General features: G+C 40.2%; 2 pseudogenes; both read right to left on the bottom strand.

The window, feature by feature from the left end:
* Nucleotides 1–7,768: 7,768 nt before the first annotated feature.
* Nucleotides 7,769–9,064, bottom strand: LOC149174506 (uncharacterized; annotated as a pseudogene).
* Nucleotides 9,065–9,190: 126 nt separating this feature from the next.
* On the bottom strand, nt 9,191–10,663 carry LOC149174507 (U-box domain-containing protein 34 pseudogene; annotated as a pseudogene).
* Nucleotides 10,664–19,276: the final 8,613 nt, after the last annotated feature.

Below are 19,276 nucleotides of genomic sequence, written 5' to 3' on the forward strand. Positions count from 1 at the left end.
CACTAAGACAATCAGTGAGCCACATGGAGAAGTAATCGGTCTGATGATCCCTTGGTTCAATAGTTCCTGCACCTTCTTTTTGATCTCCTCCATCTCAATGGTTGACATCATGTACATGCCAATATTTAGTAAAGGAGCGTTATGCTGCAAATGGATCTCATGTTGGATTTCCCTCTTCGGAGGTAATCCCCTTGGTTCCTGAAACATCTCATCATAGTTAGAAATTAATTCAAATAATTTCTTTTTATGCACATGATCACAACCCTGGAAAGCATTGGATAATTTTGCACCTTTTCCCCTTACAATCATAAGCATGCAACCCTTACTGAAATTCACCAACCTATTCATTTGTCCTGCAATTACAAGGCTGGAAATAATTTTAGTTTGTTGAGCCCTTACAATATATTCTACCCCATCTTTTGTGATTTGGTATTTGTTTTCATGATGGAAGAAGATTGCCTTTCTATCATATAGATATGGACTCCCTTAACACCATGCCACAGATATCCAATGGTATCACATCAAGTTTTACCTCATCCACTAACTTATAAGCGATCACAAATTTAACCTTACATTGCTTAGTTACATTCAGTTTTGCTTTATCATGTATCCATCCAAGTGGGTAAGGTTTTGGATGTGGTTTGGTTTCCAAGCCTAGCTTCTTTACCACAGACTATGAAATTAAGTTTTCTTGGGATTCGGTATCAAATAGAGTTTCTACTTTTGTATGATTTATGATAACTCTAATATGAAATAGCTCAATTTTCTTTTGTTCATTAGGAAGAGACTCATCTATTGAATTAGTACCTTCATGTGCTTCAGAATTAACATGAGGTGTAAGAGTACCTTTTGTTCCTGCTGCTGTGATGAATGCTTCATCTCTCGAATTGGATCCAAGGTCTTGCTGCACAGTTGCCACTACCTTCTGCTTGCCTTTTCCTCCATACTTCTTTGGTCTTTTTTCCGGGTACTGTTTCCAACAATGATCGCCGTCATGACGTCATTTTTGCAGTGATTGCAATAAGGTCTTTCTCCTTCATCTTTCTTGGTTGATGCCGTCCTCTTCTCCTTTCCTTTTCCTTTCACTTTGGGTTTGCCATTTGGAGGTTTGGAAGGTGGTTTCTTGGAATGATCATCTCTTTCATTTTTTCCCCTGTTGTCAAGATGGATTGCCTTCACATTGGCAGAGTCAATAGTAGTTGGTTCAGACAATAATAATGAATGTCTAAGGTAACTATGTAATGATCCAATATACTTAGTTACTACTTCATGTGAGTCAAGTGCAATGACCGAATTAAGTGCTTGTTTTCTAAATTCCTTTGTAAAGCTTTGAACATCCTGACCTCTACCTTACCTTAAGTATTGCCAATCCATTAAGGCTTTTTGTTTGTAACCCAAGGGATAGAATTGTTCCTTTAATGCAGAAATGAAATTAGGCCATGAGGAAAGAAGATTATCCACACTCTTACTGCTTTGCAATTTTCTCTCCCGCCAAGCGAGAGTGGTGCTACTTAGCCGAAGAGAGGCCAGCTTAATCTTTGCCTTGTCCTCATCGATCTGCTGAATCCTATAGTAGATTTCAATCTGCCTAATCCAATTATTAAGGTTTTCTGCATTACTTTCACCATTAAACATGGAAATATCAAATTTGACATCTAATTTAAAGAAAGGTTTCTTAGATGCATCCCTTGAATTTCTACGATTATGGTGATGAGAGGAAGAACTTTGACTCGTGGAAGGAGAAGGAGGGGGTTCTTCTCCATTATTTCCATGTGTTGAACCTTGTTCTTTTGGTTTTCTCCCTTCTGCTTTCTCCATCCTTGAAAGCAATTGACCGACATTCTTTGCCATTGAATAGAAGGTTTTGCGGAAATTGCGCTCCTCTCCAAGACGAGCCTTTTCATTTGCCATGTTTCTCCTTTGATGTGCATGCCCCGCTTCGGGATCGAAAGAATTTAGTTTCCCTTCACCTCTTCAGAGCTTGTTTCTTGTTAGCATACAAACATGCAATTCACATCTAAAAAAGACCTACTCTGATACCACTTGATCCAAAATCTTTTGCTTATAGATGTGTTAAAGAGTTACATGCATAAATTGTAGCTTAACAATGAAAACTTAATGTGAACATGAGACAAGAGGAGAAACACATAAAGCATGAAAGAAGACAACAAGACTTGATAACGGAGTTCATCCAACTTGGACTATGTCTCTGGGCCCTGCTCGATCAATGGGGAGGCCTTCATTCATTAAGTGGCATGAGAACGAAGAGTACAAGCATCAGTTACAAAAAAAGGAGTTTTATACCTCCATACTGAAAAATGGCCAAAACATGTAGAACTCTGAGGAGAAACGGGCAGTGCCATTGTGTTCATGGCATAAAGAAGTGCTGAAACCATATAAAATTTGTCAAATCCTGACAAAGTGAAAATTCGGCCCTCCTACAAAATTATGCCTCGAACTGCATGCACTGCCTCCTTTGCCTGGGCATACTGAAAAAATTTGTTTAAGTATAATATGGGTGGTGGATTCTTCAAGGAAATGGTTATAGTGTAGTTGGTGGAAGGTTCGGTTAATAGGGAGGAGGTCGGGCGGTCAAACCCCACCCCCTCCTTTTTACATAACAAAATCCTTGTTATAACATTATACAACGAATTTTTTTTTAAATTAAATTTTAATGGTTGGGTCGGGCCCGCCCACTGTACCCATCTCCACCTTGTTTGTTGTAATAAATGGTGGCTAAGAGCTGGGTCCGTGCCCTAAGAGCTGACCCGCCCAATATGTGCCCTGTTTGTTTGATGTGCGGGACAGTTGTGGGGTGGTGGGGTCATGGCCGCCCACCCCCGTTCGTTTTCGTTGTAACCATTCCATGGGTGGGGGAGGGGCCGGGGTTCATGGCACGTCCCTCCTTTGTTATGCGTACATTGTGGGTTGGTGGAGTTGGTGGCCCACTGCCCTCTTTTTGTAATTTTTTTTGTTTATATAACAAACATTGTTTTTTTTTTTTGAATTTTCAGTTTTGGAACGAAGGGGTCTTTTTAAACAGGAAACAATTTTGCTCGGAATCTGGCTGGAGTTGGTCAGATTTTGTCTGCCAGAAAGGGCTAAATTGTGTCTTTTTTAAGCCTGCCTAGTCATCAGAAGTCAACCCAACTTTGACTGCCTTTATCTCCTTCATACGGACTCAGATTGGAGTGTCGTTTGCACCGTTGGAATCAGGGCAACGAGCACTTCGATCTGATGTCAAGTTCATCGCCTTTCCACCACTTTGAATTTTGAGCTTTTCCCATGCCACTATGTCTGAAGATCCACTTGGATCAATCATTTTCCCTGGTACGAGAGTCCATTCTTCTTTTATTCTTCTATAGGGTGGTAGGGTGGTGCTAGGATGGTGCATGAAGTCACCAACGGGTTCAAGCCTGTGAAAACTTCAGGGTGGTAGGGTGGTGCTAGGGTGAATTGTAGCTCATTGGGTGTTGGGGCATCCGTTTAGTTAACTACTGAAGAATATTTGGCGTTGTAGTGTCCATCCAGTGGGAGCTGGGGAAGAATGATTTTTTGATTCTAGGAAGTTGGAGATTTATTTTCAATTGGATTTGAAGATTAAATAATTATTATAAAATCATTCAGGTGGTTTTTGTCTTGGGGGGGGGGGGGTTCCACCTTAAAAATGTGTGCATTTGTGTTCCTTTTGTTTACTTATATCATTGTACAAACACTTATAATAATTGAAGATTAACTAATGCTATGAAATATTAATAATAATACTAATTGAGAGGAATACTGATTCAGCGCCCCCCCTCTCAATATTTCCAACAACAACTTCCGTTCTTTCAGGCCCCTGTACTTGGATGGAGTTAAAGGTGTACTCATGCATCAACGGTATTGCATTATGGTGGTAGATATCATGCCCCACTGATTTGTAGAAGTCGCAAAATAAATTATGGGTTGTGGCCTCATATTTTTGCATCATTTGGTAACTAGATAGTATATGGCCCCATACACAGCAAATATCGCACCCAATTCCTCTGCCTTGTGCAAGTGGATTTGCTATGCTAGTCACCATATAGGAAATAAATAGTTTTAATTCATTCCTATGGTGACCCTATGTGAAACAGATGGTGCACCACACTTCTTCTCATTCCTCTTTTCCTTTAGTCAAGTATTGAAGTTGGGAAGCCAAAACTGGGACTACACCTGTCCCATTCCATTATTCTATCCTCCACCTATTGAAAAAGATTATAATTTCAAGACCAACTTTAGCACTTCGGACTGCGTACCGACCTACTGTTGTGTTAAGGGTATCCTAATGTTTGGTAACATTCCTGCAATAAACCACTCATGCTACGCATCTGGAATTTTGAACGTCATCCTCTCCTTGAACACTATAAACCATTGATCTAAGTTCCATATTGATTCTCCTATGCTCTACTTTATCTCCTTGAGTTCCATGATGCACTGAGACTCTAACTTGGGCCTATGAAACTCCCTGATTCGCACATGTTTAATATTTTCCAGAGTCCTATTTTGTCCAGCTCGCGTCGCAATTTTGAATTTCATATACCATGTTGGTACGCGATCCCTAAACATGGATTTCATCTATGCATCTTTGTCACCTAATCTAGGACCCGCTTGGATTTCCAAATGACCTCACACACAAATAAATTATTTTCTAGGTCTTCATTCCCAGCACCGTGAAACATAGGCATCCACAAGTCTACGCCCACCATGGTATTCTATTCAGTGCTACCTGATGAAGTACATCCTCTTGTGCTCACTGCACTACTAGAACACTGCGCATATGACTAAGCAACACCATGATTCTAAATACCTTATTTCATCCCTCCTGCACCTAGACCAACTCCGCTACTGCCACTATTTCCTCCTCCTTAACTATGATGACCTCCTATGCTAGTTGAATTAGTTTTGTGAGTGCTTACCTCCTCATCTGTAGATGAGCGTGTACTGGTGGGTTCAACCTTAATTTTGGTTTGATTCTATTGTTCTTGTTTTGAATCTTCCATAGTATGCAGACTCAACTATTTCTGTTCCACTACCTCCATATGTGGTGTGCTGAATTGTGTCCTTTCATAGCTTTGATCATTGGCACTACTCCATGTCCTCCAATGGCCTCTCCTATCCCCTCCCTCTAGGATACTTATCTCGACAGGTATCGATGTTGATCGACCTACTCCACCGTCACGCCATTGATATCTTCTAGCACTTCTTAAAGTGTTGTCCTCATCACTTTCTTGATCCATTCTTTCCTTCCTCCCTTTTATGTGCAATTTTGGGGCCACTGTCAGTCTCCACCATAGTCTATTCTCCTCATTCCCTTTCCTACTTCTCAAATCACTTCTCACGTCTTTCTCACTTCCCCGTCCGTGGGAGTGACTTAGCTACTCATAGTATTAGACTCCAACGGAAAAAAATTGTGGTTATACAACAACATTTTTATCAACAATGGCAATGACGTTATAAACCTGCCTCTTGGTCCCTTCAAAAATTTCCCTCTATTGTAGTATAGGATATTATTGTTTCCACTACAAAATCCATAGTATATCATTCTAACATGATTTCGAAGCAGAAATTAACATTACACAAAGTATTATTTCTTACCACTTGAAACTGACATACCTCATCTGACATCCACCTCATTATCTCGTGGTGCCGATACATGGGTTTGTTTTCCTTTAACCTTTGGACCCACTCCATCAAAATGTTAGGGAACTATGCAAAGAGGGCTTCATGAAAATTAGTATACATATATTTTTGCAACCATTTCTCCATGCTCTAACACTTGTCTCCTATTTCTTTCGCAATGAAGTCATGCTCCTTTCACAAGCCTCTGGGTGATCTCCTTTTTAATAGGATTCCATGTCTTCCACATTTATAAAAGATAATCCCATCACATGACCATCCTAGTCCTGACAACTGAACCATTTATTGGCAGATGGGATTCTGATAGACATAGGATTCATGCCACAGTGTCCAAAAAGGATCCACTTAGCATCATCCCTTTTGGAAACACCCATAAAGTGAGTGAATTCTCACCCGAGACGTTAATGGGTGATTCTCGAAACTAAGTGTTTGTAGTCTGACGAGATTATCTTACGACTGCGATGCATTGTTATTGACTGACACATTCTACAACACCTCATCATTATCACATGCTACGCATAGTGTTGAAAGTTCTTTATTCAACCCACATCACAAGCCCAGAGTGACTATGCACGATGTAAGACCCTTGACATAAACTTCATATAACATAGACCGAGTCAACCCAAAAACTATAAAAATTCATGATGGACATATGATGTTGACCGACACTATAAAACCTTAATAATAGACTGGCTCTTCATGCTCATTCAAACAGATTTAGTAGATACAACATCATGGTTCCATAGTAGACCAAATTGTCACTGTAAACCACCATTCCAAAACACATTAACAATATAAGCATTTGGATTAGTCAAAAAAGTTATGAATTGTTAAAGCATTGTAAACCATCAATTGGATGCGAATAATACCATAGATTAATACAAAACATTAATACAAAACACTCACATAGATATGTGTCAAAAGGGCCAAAGAAACTTCTCCAAACAACAACTTATATACATATTAGTGGAAGAGGAAAAATACCTATAGTTATATAGGTTCATTTAACAAGCTCATTGGAAATCCTTAATAACACCAAACAAAAACAATAACGAGACTATAAACCATAAATACATAGCTCAAATAACCATAACCTAAAACCATTACAACAAGGTTGTGAAGAAACGAACAACTCGGCCACATTCCCACTGATAGCACTTAGAACGTACCTCAAGGTTGAGAAGAGGCAATTCCGAGGTAACCACAGACCAAGCTTTCGATCTGGCATCTAGCCCTACTAGACCAGAGAGGGCTCTCTCTTTGCCAACAAGATGTGGCTGCAATAAATGAAATTTTAGGCTAGCTATGGAGTATGGGGATTTGTTTGAAAGGTTTTGGGCCGAAACAACAAGAGAAAGGACAATTGGGCTATGGAGTCGATGCCAGTTTATGCCGGCAAACTTAGGGCAAAGTAAGTGCCATGTTCAACCAGATAGAGGATTGCAAAAGTAAGAAGAATAGGGGAGAAATCCCACTACCCTGTAGACATCAAATAGGGGATGGATCTTTAGTAGCAGTGTTAGACGGAAGAGAAACACAAGGTTGCTCAACAGAGCATCTAACAAAGGATGAATTCTGCAAAGACAACCATTACATCTAATAGCAAAATCATCATGAAAGGAGCATCATAGGGAATGGATTCCTAACACATCTCTTAGATAATGCTATAACAAGGTAGAGAAAACAAAATATGTAAGTGAATTATAGGAAAAACATACTGAACAGTAAACACAGTGATGGATCCCAGGTCCAAAGGGTAAAAACTACTTTATTAAAATGATATTCAATAAAACTTTACGTAGTGCCAAGCAACCTCTCTGCTGCAAAAATTGAACCTCCATCTTTTAAAAATAATCCTATATGTACCCTATTACATATTAAGTATGGATTCCTAAACATAGGAATCAAAATAATGAAAATATAAAAAATAAACAAACACCTAAATATATATAAATATATTTTTATGCGGTCAAATAAAATAAATCTAACTTATAACTAAGGAATTAAATCACAACAAAACAGAACAATTGATTTTCTACCACAAGTTGAATTGCCTACCTAATTTTGTTTTGGAACATCGCTGGAAATCCAGGATAATATGGGATGCTGATCAAATCATCCTCCACCTGCGCTCTATAGATGCCTTGGATTCCTGAAATATTTTCCATTTGTTCATTGAATTTTTTGAATACTGCCACATTTGCTTCAAAATCTCAATGTTGTTGATTTCATAGCTAAAATACTTGCCATCGATTCCTAGAAAATATGAACGTCTGGGAGGAGATGTGAAGTTAGCTCTAGGAAGGGAAACATCAGCGTAGTCAGCCTCTCTTGGCACATAAGGCCTATTGATCTCATTGAGATAATTCTGCTCTAAAACATGTTCTCTTGTTCTCTGACGGTGTAAATATTCAAGCCCTAGATCTACCCCATGATAATCAATATCAGATAACAACCCGTTCCTCATAGGCAATGGATCAGCAGGAGGCAGGGCATGCCTCTGATATGTAGAAGCATATGGATCTGATGCTTGCAAAGCATAAGCATCAAGCAATGGTGCACGCTGAGGCAATACTGTGTCAGGTCGATATAATGGAACTTGGGGAACCTGATCAACAAATGGTACACGTCTTGCTGCCCCAACATTATCACGAACAGGTTTCCCAGGCTTACTGTCTCGTGGACCACGAGAGTTTGAGGACCATGAGAGTTCTGAAAAGGTACCAGTTGAAGTAGCTGGGACAACTTTTTAACCTGTTCTGCGTTTAGTTGAAACTTGAACTTGTTTTTCCCATAGTAATTATCTTTAATCGCAGCCTTGAATTTTTTCTCTGGCAATGGCAAGCATTCCTTCTGAATACGGAAGAGTATCTGGGCTGGAAAAGGCTTTTTCAAAGTCTTGAATGCATTAGGTTCAAGTTCATATCCACCTTTACCTCCAACCTTGTATATTCCATACATCAGATGAAGGTTGAAGTCATACAAAATGAGACACATTCCATTCGTAACCTTCTCAACAAGCTCCTTGTGTGCCTGAGGCAACCCAAAAACATGATAACAGAAACCTGTCGACCACGACCCTTGCTTTCAAAAGCGCCTTCAATGATTCCATGAATTCCACCCCGTGGGAGGTGTCTTACTCAACTCATTGTCCAATAGATTTCTTGGATTAGAGCTAGCATGAGCGAAAGAGAAATGTGAGGCCAAGCGGGCACCTACATAATTTTTTTTTAGAATGGCCCTATGCGTAGTGCCATAGTCTAGAAGCACAGCGCCACAGCCAGGAGCGCAGCGCCACACTCCAGATTGGCTTGGCTGTCGATCTTTTGACTTGGTTTCAATGTTTTGACTTGTGTGTGTTGTGGATGCATGGGCGCTGAGATTTGGAGCTGAGTTGGGTCTTCATTCTCATCATAAGCATGACAAAACAAACAAGAATCGTTGGAACCAAAATGCAAGTTTTAATGCCTGTAATTTTTCTTCTTTCTTTCTCAATTTTTCTGCCTTCTCCTCTGCCAATTGTTTTACGAAACTAAGGAATTGAACAAAACAAGTATTTCAGTGTTGTAGCAGTATTGTCCTCTCTCCTCACATCATGTTGGGACTCTGTAAAAGCTTTGAATCTCTGAAGCTCTGGTAGCAAAATTGCCTCAAAATCTGGCCTGTCCCCGCGTCGCATCTAAACACATTTTAATGCAACTTTGGCTAGCTCCATAGCTTCCCTAACAGGCCAATCTGTAACAGATTGATCCAGAATATTTTTGAATGAGCCCCTCTCGACAGCCCTTTCCACATCATGAGCAATCCCCATTGGTTTTCTAGCAGTCAATAATTGGAGGAGAACTACTCCAAAAGCATAGAGATCAGACTTGGTTCCAAGTATCCCTGTTTCTTGATACTCTAGGTCAATATAACAAAATGTGCCTGAGGTTGTGGTGTTCCTGTACAGTTTAAGTCTTCCCGAGACTGTTGGAGGAACAAGCTTGGCCAGGTCCACATCACCTATTTCGCTCACAAAGTTCTGATCAAGAAAAAATATTTGTTGGTTTTAGGTCACGATGAAGTAATGGCCTAGGCTTGGATCTATGTAAATAGAGCAATCCAGTGGTTATTTCTAAAGCAATACTAAATCGTGTATATCATGGAAGAGGTGGTGTTGCTCCATTGCGAAATAAACGATCCTCCAAACTTCCATTTGACATATATTCATATACCAAACATCCAAGTTCTGGACAAGCTCCAAGCAGCAAAACTATATGGGGATGTTGTATACGGCTAAGAACTTCAACCTCTTGTTGAAATTGTTTCCACCCTTGGGTTGCATCTGGGTGAAGAGCCTTGACAGCCACTAGGCTATTATCCAATGTACACTTGTAGACAGACCCATATAAGTCCTCTCCAACCTTATTTGAATCTGAAAAGAAATCTGTTGCTGCCTCAATTTCTTCTATTTTAGCCACTCCTTCATGTCTGCATCATGCCTTGCTTTCTCTTCTGCATCTATTACGCTTACAAATTCTTCTCTTTCCTCTGTTGCTTCCACTTTCTTTAGCTCTTCCATTCTCTGAATGTGCAATATTTCTGGCGTTTTGTGTGCTGACTTCTTCTTCACATGCTTGGCTGTACATCTCACGAAGCCTCTCAGTTCAAGCTCCAATTTTTCTAGCTCGTTTTCAAGCTATGACTTCATAGACATGCTTGGCAGTGAGGATGCGTCTGAATAATTATCAAATGATTTGGATCACTCATCATTGTCCTCACTAGTCATCCTGATTCACATTTTACTCTTAATATTCTTAAAATCAAGAAGCGTGGTTGATTTCCCAACTAGAGATTTTGCCTCTTCTTGAAAATTGCATGTTCTCAAGATAATTTCATTGCTGGCCCTGCTTGACTCTAAAGAAGCAGCTGATTTCACTGAACAGAGTTTTCCTTTTGATATAACATATACAGTACAAAAACTTGGAACAATTTTTGCCACCCTTGCTGGTACATCAGGGACCATGACCCTCCTACAAAACAATCTATTTGACAAATATTATAAGCTCAGGGAATGATCATGAAGATAATGTTAGGACGAATGTTAGGACGAATGAAGATAGCTTGGCTCACAAACGTTGGCTCAAAAATATCCATGTCTTCCTCACAACCATGTGCTCTGCAAAGTGATTACTTGCAGAAAGGACCCCAATGAAAAGATCTATCGGACCCTCTGGAAAAGGAGGAGCTTTTCATTTATTTGACATGTTAAGTATTCTTTGAGTTGAAAAGCTTGGAAGAGATGTAAGTAAGGATGACAACAAACACTGAATGAACATCTATAAATCTTCAAGTAATTCCTCTCTAGGACCATGAGACCAGCAGCTGTAAACTTTTCACCAGCAATATCCCTATCAACAATGTACAGTGCCCTTTGCACAGGATATCTCTTTCAATCAAAGCAAAACGAGCATGCCATATGTTGAGATGAGGATTAACAGCACAACAATAAACCTCAAATGCTATGTTCTTTCCTTCTCTATCGTAGTCCAGCCACTAACGTCTCCTAGTTTCCTTGGGATCATTAAACACATAAACTGCTGCACGGGGAAATCTTTGAGTCAATTATTCATTCGGTCATATCTTGTGATTTGGGAGCTGGTTTTGGGAGTGTGATATACCGTTGGAAAGATTTTTTCAAGCTGCTTCTAATGGACACACTTGTGACATGTTTTGTGCAGAATATCATGTTCAAAAAATCTAACCAAACCAAACCTAGTAAGAGGCCCATTTTGATCACTATAGGAAGGCCAAAGGACTGACTCTAACACCCACAAATTACATCAAAACAACACTGGCACGCATATTGACTCTAGACTTTGCTCCTTTTGTGCTCGGCTGACTAATATATTCTTAACATTCCACTACCATCTACTCCACTGAACACTTTTGACCAACCCCTTTTTTGTCTTCGTTAGGTTGTCTTATAGTTGCTTGGAATCCTCTTCTCTTCTCACCTAGCCATTCCAACTGTCCTGAGAAGTTGTTAAGATATTTCTTATTATTCCCTTGATCTATCCCATGTATGGTAATGGTTGTCAAAAATATCTCTTTCCCAGTTCGGCTCCACTCTGTCTCATCTTTCCTTTCTACAAAATATCTCCAATCATTTTCTCACCATAATCTCCCTAGTCAGCTCCTTCTGCAAAATCATAATTCTCGATATTCCCTACACATGTCCTTCTTCCACATAAGCTACTATCCTTCTTCTGTGTGACATTCGTCTTCATCATGTCTTACCCATTGCACCATCCCTATGATATGCTCAACTCAATACACCAACCCTATGTTGTTCTCTTCCTTTTCCTTTTCGTGCTCCGCATCCCTGCTTCTGGGCTCCAACATCCTTCAACCCAATCTAGGAGGGTACTCATTGATTTTGGAGAGACCATTGTTGGCCACTATTGATGCATATATTAACTATAGGTCTAGCGATATGACCATTTATCATGGTAATTCCAGTTAAAATATTACCCTCTATCCCCTTCCAAACCTTCTTTAGACTCAAATAAGTATCTATGGCTTAAATATAGCAATGATGAAACCACTCAGTCTTGTTGTCTCTTGATCAAGCATCAAACTTTAGAGAAGATACTAAATATGATGTTATTTGAACTTTTCTAGCACACCCTCATATATCTAGCCATCCATTTCTTGAGAAATTTCTAGAGAAACAATCTGAAGAGACCTATTCACCAATCAATTTAGCACAACATATCCAAAAACCAAAGTTTATTAATTGAAATTCATTCAGGATTTTTTTTTTTTTTTTTTTTTTTTTTTTTTTTTTTTTATATATATTAATGGTGAATTAGAGTCCTCTTAACAAACACAACTTAGTGAGATGTTGAAAAGAAAAATTAATGTATATACATGGCAGTATACTTATATGAAGGGGATCCACCCTAAATTATGTACCCATCACATTTACATGGAGAATTATTGACCTATTCAGCAACCACAATGAAGAATGGATTGAACATTAAAAGACATAGAGAAAGAGGAACTCTAGAAACTCCTTGATGTGAAATTCATTTACCCAAATTCTAATAGCAAGTGGGTTTCCCTTCTAGTTATTGTGCCTAAGAAAAATGGAAAATGGAATATCTTTGTGGATCATAGATAATTTAACAAGTTTAATTTGAAGAATTACTTTCCCCTACCATTCATTGACCAAGTTTTAGATACCTTGGTAAGAAAACAACTATTTTTATTTGTCAACGGGTTTAGTGTAATAACCCATTTTGGCTACCCCTCTTGTAATTTCATTATGAATTTACAATTCATGTAAATATTGTGGAAATTTAAACAAAATGAATGGTTGTGAGGAGTGTACACATTTTTATATTTTTTGGAGAATTTGATTGGTAATTAGTTAACTTAGGTTATTCATTTAATGGCCACTAGTTGCTTTGACTAGGTTTTAATAGCCTACATGGAAGGCAAGGAGGATGAATATGGGCCTCCTGAGTGGAGGAAAATCCCATATCACCTTTGTTCCTCATGGGTGGTGCAATTTATTCAACAAAAAAAAGGTCACAAGGGGTTTGATGGGGGGGAAATGGAGGAAACAACATAAAAGAAAGGGGGGATGGTAAGCATTCACATAGACAAGGAGGAAAAGCATTTAGAGAAAAGAACATAGGGAACTAGGGTGGTTGACTCTGGTAAGGATCACAAACATGAGTTATGTGTTTTGGGTGAACGTATGTTAGGTTAGGCATATATGAATTGGAATTGGACTCAGTGGATAAAATAAGAACGCAGGAACAAACATTAGTAATGGAGTGGGAGCATGCTAGGAAGCGTGGTTGAAGAGAAAGAAGTAGGTGGAGACACTAAGTATTATAAAGACCTATCTAGTTGAGAAGGTGGAAACTCTATGTGTTATGGATTCCTAGTTAGTAAAGGGAAATATCTATCTGCTTCTAATATCTATAGGATTAGAAAATTGACATTCATGTGCTGTTGGGAACAGGTACCCTAGCATCAATTTTGGGGTTAAAATCCCAAGTTTTGGGGCTAAAGGCCCATGTTTTGTATAAAGAATGTAAAGTATCCACATTTTGTGGTCGTGGAGCGCGAAGATGTAAGTAGTCAAAAATGGTTTCCTCCCTTAGTTTAGGTAGCTTGTGTCGGCTTAATGAGATACACCCTTGGTCTGCAGACCACGGGAATGCATAAAAAGGGAGTCTTAGAAGAGTCTAAGGAAATTCAGTTCTTAGTAAGTTTTTGGGCAATTGATTGATGTAATGGGTTAGTGAGGGCTAAGAGTGGAGAGTATTAGCATAGGAAGAGGCTCTACAACTGAGTGTGTAGAGGCTTAGGGTAGAAGTCTGTAGCTGAATGCACAAACCCCTGCAACTATGTGCACAGGGAAGTTAGAGTATGTACTGGAGATTTGAGCCATCAATAAAGAGAATTATTCTGGAGATATCAGTGTATGAGCTATTTTATTTATGTTATGAATTTATGTAGTTATGTTATGTTGAATACTAGGTTTATGATTTAATGCTGTATTGATGCATGAATCTATGTGTTTTACTTTGTCATATGAATGCAAGTAAGAATATTTGTTTCCATGAAGATAATCATAATGCATGTTGAAGTTAACCAATACTTAATCCAATCTGAATAGACACATAAGTAATAGTAATTATAGAGGCACATAAGTGTCTAAATTTCCTATTTAGGGTCCACGAAGGATGATCGCAGACCTTCACAAAGGTTTTGAAGCCGAATAAGAGAAGTGCATTGATAAGCCCTAAAAGGCTTATCGGTTTGTGCAAAGGAAGGTTTAGGATATAAAACAACATCACAACTATCTCAAGGTGCGGAAACTTGGTTCCTTCATCCCCCCGTATGGATTCGAGTGAGACTTCAGTTCACGCTCCGTGGATTGATGTTGAAAGGGCCAGTAGTGTGGGGATTTGCTTGGCTAACTAACGCTCAAACTAGGTCAAGGCCCATCAAGCCAACAAATGGTTCTGTTTCTGGGACTAGGATCTACATAATGAGATGTGTGTTGTCGCATCACTGGAATCCAACTAAGAAGGAGATCGAAGACTGGTTGGATATAAAGATCCACGAATTCGCGGTGCAAGAGAATAGTAAACCGTGATTGACAAAAGAATAGTGGTTGGATAGATACCTGTACACAGAGATACATGAGATCTTCTTTTGTTCCTTCCTGGTCGATTTGTATGAGTGGATAGTGAAATTGGCAGACGACCAAGGAAGGTGGAGGCTTGACGGTCCAATAGTTTCGACCCCAGAGTTAGTGTGGAGAATAGAAGCCTTTGAAGATAAAATCGTGTGCGTTGTCGATCATTGGCTCAATCGTATCATAGGAGGTTTTTTTATAGAGTTCACGGTCGATACCTCGGTCAGTTACAACGAATCAGAGCGCCGCTTCTTCAAGGGGTCGTGAGGTAAGTATTTAAGATCGTTAAATACCTTGATGTTTGGGGCTACGCGAAGTGGAAGGAAATTCAGGAACAAGGGGAAAGAGGCCTTGAATATAGCCCGCTAATTGAACCTCCTCTGAGTGACGACAAGGAAGTAGCACATGCATCTCCGCAGAGCACTATTCAGTTGATAAAGCAAGGGTTCTCATGAATACCCCATCCACCCACACCGCCTACATATTCACCTCCATTGCATACACCTTTGCCTACACCACCACCACCTCCATCACTGTTCAATATGGAAAACTCAGTAAAGCTAACTATGTTCAAAGGCGTGGGGAATGAAGATCGGACCAATTTTGGTTCATCGCAAAGGCTGTATGGGAAGCTCAGGGTATCATGGATGATCAAATGAACAAAGCAACATTGGTTAGAGCTTTGCAGGATTGCGTGGTAACATGGTACATTAAGTACTGCATTGATAACCCGACGTTTGTGTTGGAAGATATCCAGATTGCGCTAAATCAGGAATGTAGTAGACCTAAGTCTGAAGCGCAATCAATTGTGGGATTCAAAGAGATCATGATGAAGCTTGGTGAGACACCCTAGGATCTGGATCAGAGATTGAAGTGTACGATCCATGAGGCTAAGATGAATCTGACTAATGGGTAGCATCACGAATGGTTTGTGGCTTTGCTCCTGCCCCATCTAAGGGTTTCACTCTCATAACAAAATATTGGGACCCAGGTGGAAGCCCTGGAAATTGCGATGAGATTGCATGAGACACCGATGCAAGATGCTAATCTGGGGGTTCAATAGATTCATGCATAGTTGCAGAACCTTTGCCTAGAAATGCAGAGTCTGAAGAAAGATAGAACAGATCAGCCTGAGGTGCGCGAAGAAGTTTGGTGCCTGAAGTGCAAAAGCCAGGGGCATGATAAAGATCACTATCCAGTTTTTGAAAATTATGTTGCAGCAGGGGGACCAATGCCTTTGAGGCTGGAATCTCCAGTAGGGCCATGTACAGGACTCGTGCTATGATGTGCTATCTATCAGGTAGCTAGAAACCATGCGACATACAGTTGGCATTTGCTGCAGAAATTTGTACAGACACTGCAACAACTCTTTTGCAACTTCGGTCAATTGGTGGGTCATGATGAGTGCAATTGCCATAGTTATGAATTAATGATGGATAGAACGCTTGCATATAAGTGAAGGAAGAAACCCAGCCTCTAGACCAAGGCACCAGGGAAGCACGAGGTGAGTATCAAGGGCACAAACAAGGCCGAGGTGGAGGAGGGCTTGGTAGAGGTTGGGGTAGGTCATTTTTTATAATTGTGGGGGACCAGGACACTACGCATGAGACTCCCCGAATTCAACACGTTTGTCATGCCACTATTGTACTTAGTTTGACCACACAATGGAGGATTTACCTATATTATTAGCTAAGATATGTGAAAAGGGGGCGCAACCTAAGAAACTGACTTAGGACCTATAGATGATGAGTGCTGAGCCTCGCGAGAAAGATCCTAAGGTAAATATTGTGCTGCGGAGTGGAGCGACGACTGGTGAAGATAAGGGGAAGCAACCTAAAGAAGGTGAGTGGGTCCACAAAGCGCCAGAAAAAGAGACCGGGTTTGATCTAGAACGTGCAAGAGAAACATTTATGGAAGCAAAGAAAAGCTTCGCTGAGGCCTCTACCTCAAGAAGTCAGGAGAAGCCGGCTGAAGAAATGGACCTGTCCATGATTACTACTTTCTTAGAAACCTGTATGAAGCTATTGTGCGATAGCAAGGATATGAAGGGATTGCAGGAGCTGAACAATAGTTGTGCTAGGAAGGAAAACGCTACTAACCGACCACACGTACACAGGAAGATTAGTAGGCATAAGGCGAGAACAAGGTGTGAGATGAGGCAAATCAACAGAAAATCATTCCCATGGGAGGATTGTAGGGAGTAACGGTTGATACTGAGTGTGCGAGCGCACTAGCTGATTTTGAAGTAATAGAGATTATGGATGACATCAATCCCTACCCCGTGCTCCTTGGGATCGATTGGGCCATTGAAATGAATGGGGAAATCAATTTGAAGAAGCGGAAGATGATATTTGAGAAGAAATTTCTCGACATAGTGGTGCCCCTTGACCGTGCAGAAGGACCGCGCTATACTAAACAGTCCGCGATTATGAAAGTGATGACGATTTGGCAAAGATTTACAAGATAACGGTGTGAGATCAGGATTGGGTGAATCTGATAGTAGATGGGTGTATTGCATGGGACCAAGAAAGTTCCTGCACATCAGATTCAGAAGAAGAGTTGGAGCACTAGCAGAATCGACTGCATGAAGTATCTACGTTGCGTTGTAATATGATGACTAAGTCATTGTGCTATGTATCGTTAGAGGTATGAAATTTTCCCTACTACGATGGTTTAAATAATGTCAATCACTTTTGGGATGCATTCAAATGAGAAGTGTTGGAGAAGCATCACTTCTAGGCATTGGATTGGGCACTGCATGTTATGCCTACGAGATGGTGGGGTACACAAGGACAGTTTTGATGATTGGCGCATGTATAGAAAAATGATGAGAGTCGATTTGGTCACCCACAAGTATGTCTAACAGAAAAATATGATGGGAGGAATGACCGGTGCAACCATTTGGACAAATCGAGTAAAGTGTATGGAGCAGAGCCTCAACCAGAGTGGGTACATCTGTTTTGTCATACCTTGGATGTTATATCGATGAATTGATACTTGGATACAGAGCTCTGCCATTGCACTAAAGAATGGGATGTTTTGTGCCAAGTATTTTTTATGACGTTCATATTTGAGGATAGATTTGAATGTATTGATGAAGCGTTGCTGACAATGATCTTCAGGATACCGCATGATCTTCTAGATTTGATTCAACCTGATTGGACTACCCAGCTGAGCCACGCGCTGGAGTGCTACAATGTGATAGCGGAAGAAGAAGACAAAGACCCAAGGAAGATTAATATTCTAGAGACTAAAATTCACCGTGAAGTTGAAGGACCGCAACTAGAGAATCCAAACATCACCGAGCTACTCAAAACTAGACAGGTGCACATCCGTTCCCTATGAATTTTTCAGATTTGAAAGGGATAATAGGGGACTTGGGTGTCATGAAGATCACTCTAAAACTAGATGCGAAGCCAGTTAAGCAAAGGCCTTACTGCCTCAACCCGAAGTATAAAGAAAGGGTTCGCTTGGAGTTGGATAAAATGCTTGCAGCAGGCATCATTGAACCAGTAGAAGAGTCTGATTGGGTAAGCCCCATGGTAGTTCAGGACAAGAAACAAAAGGATGAGATATGGATATGCGTAGATCTCAGGAAGTTGAATGACGCTTGTGTGCATGATCCTTTCCCAACTCCGTTCACTGATGAGGTGCTGGATAATGTTGGCAACCAGGAAGCATATTCATTTACTGATGGGTTCTTAGGGTACCATCAGATCAAGATCGCACTAGAGGATAGAAGTAAGACAACCTTTGCAATTGAATGGGGATGCTTCTAGTATACAGTGATGCATTTTGGGCTAAAGAACGCGCCTATGATATTATCTCGCATAGTCATCACAACGTTCAAAGATTTCATTCACAAATTTCTGGAGGTATACTTTGATGATTGGACAGTGTTTGTTTTGGTAAAGTGCCAGGTAGAAAGTCTATGCTTGATGCTGGATACATGCCAGAGGTACCAGATCACACTCAATCTGAAGAAATGTTTGTTCTGTGTCCCTTTTCAGATCTTGTTGGGTCGTGTGGTATGCAGACAAGGCTTGATGGTCGACCCTACAAAGATCGTGGTTATAATCAATTTGGAGGCACCGAGAAGTGTGAAACAACTGCGCGTGACGTTGGGGCATATAGGGTACTATAGAAAGTTCATCAAAAGCTATGCCCAGATTACTACACCAATGGAGAAACTGTTAAAAAGGGATGCTACATTCTGCTAGAATGAGGAATGTCAAAGGAGCTTGGATGTGATAAAAGAGAAAATGGTCACCACGCCGATCCTAGTCTTCCCAGATTGGAAGAAAGAATTTCATGTGCATGTGGATGCATCATGTATTGCGCTAGGAGCAGTACTGACACATGCTGGTGAGGGATAATTGGATCATCCTATAGCGTTCGCAAGTTGGAAGCTGTCTA

This window comes from Pinus tabuliformis, chromosome 4_1, assembly GCF_031772625.1.
Source record: "Pinus tabuliformis cultivar Carrire ecotype Pingquan chromosome 4_1, CPIR1, whole genome shotgun sequence".
NCBI lineage: Eukaryota > Viridiplantae > Streptophyta > Pinopsida > Pinales > Pinaceae > Pinus > Pinus tabuliformis.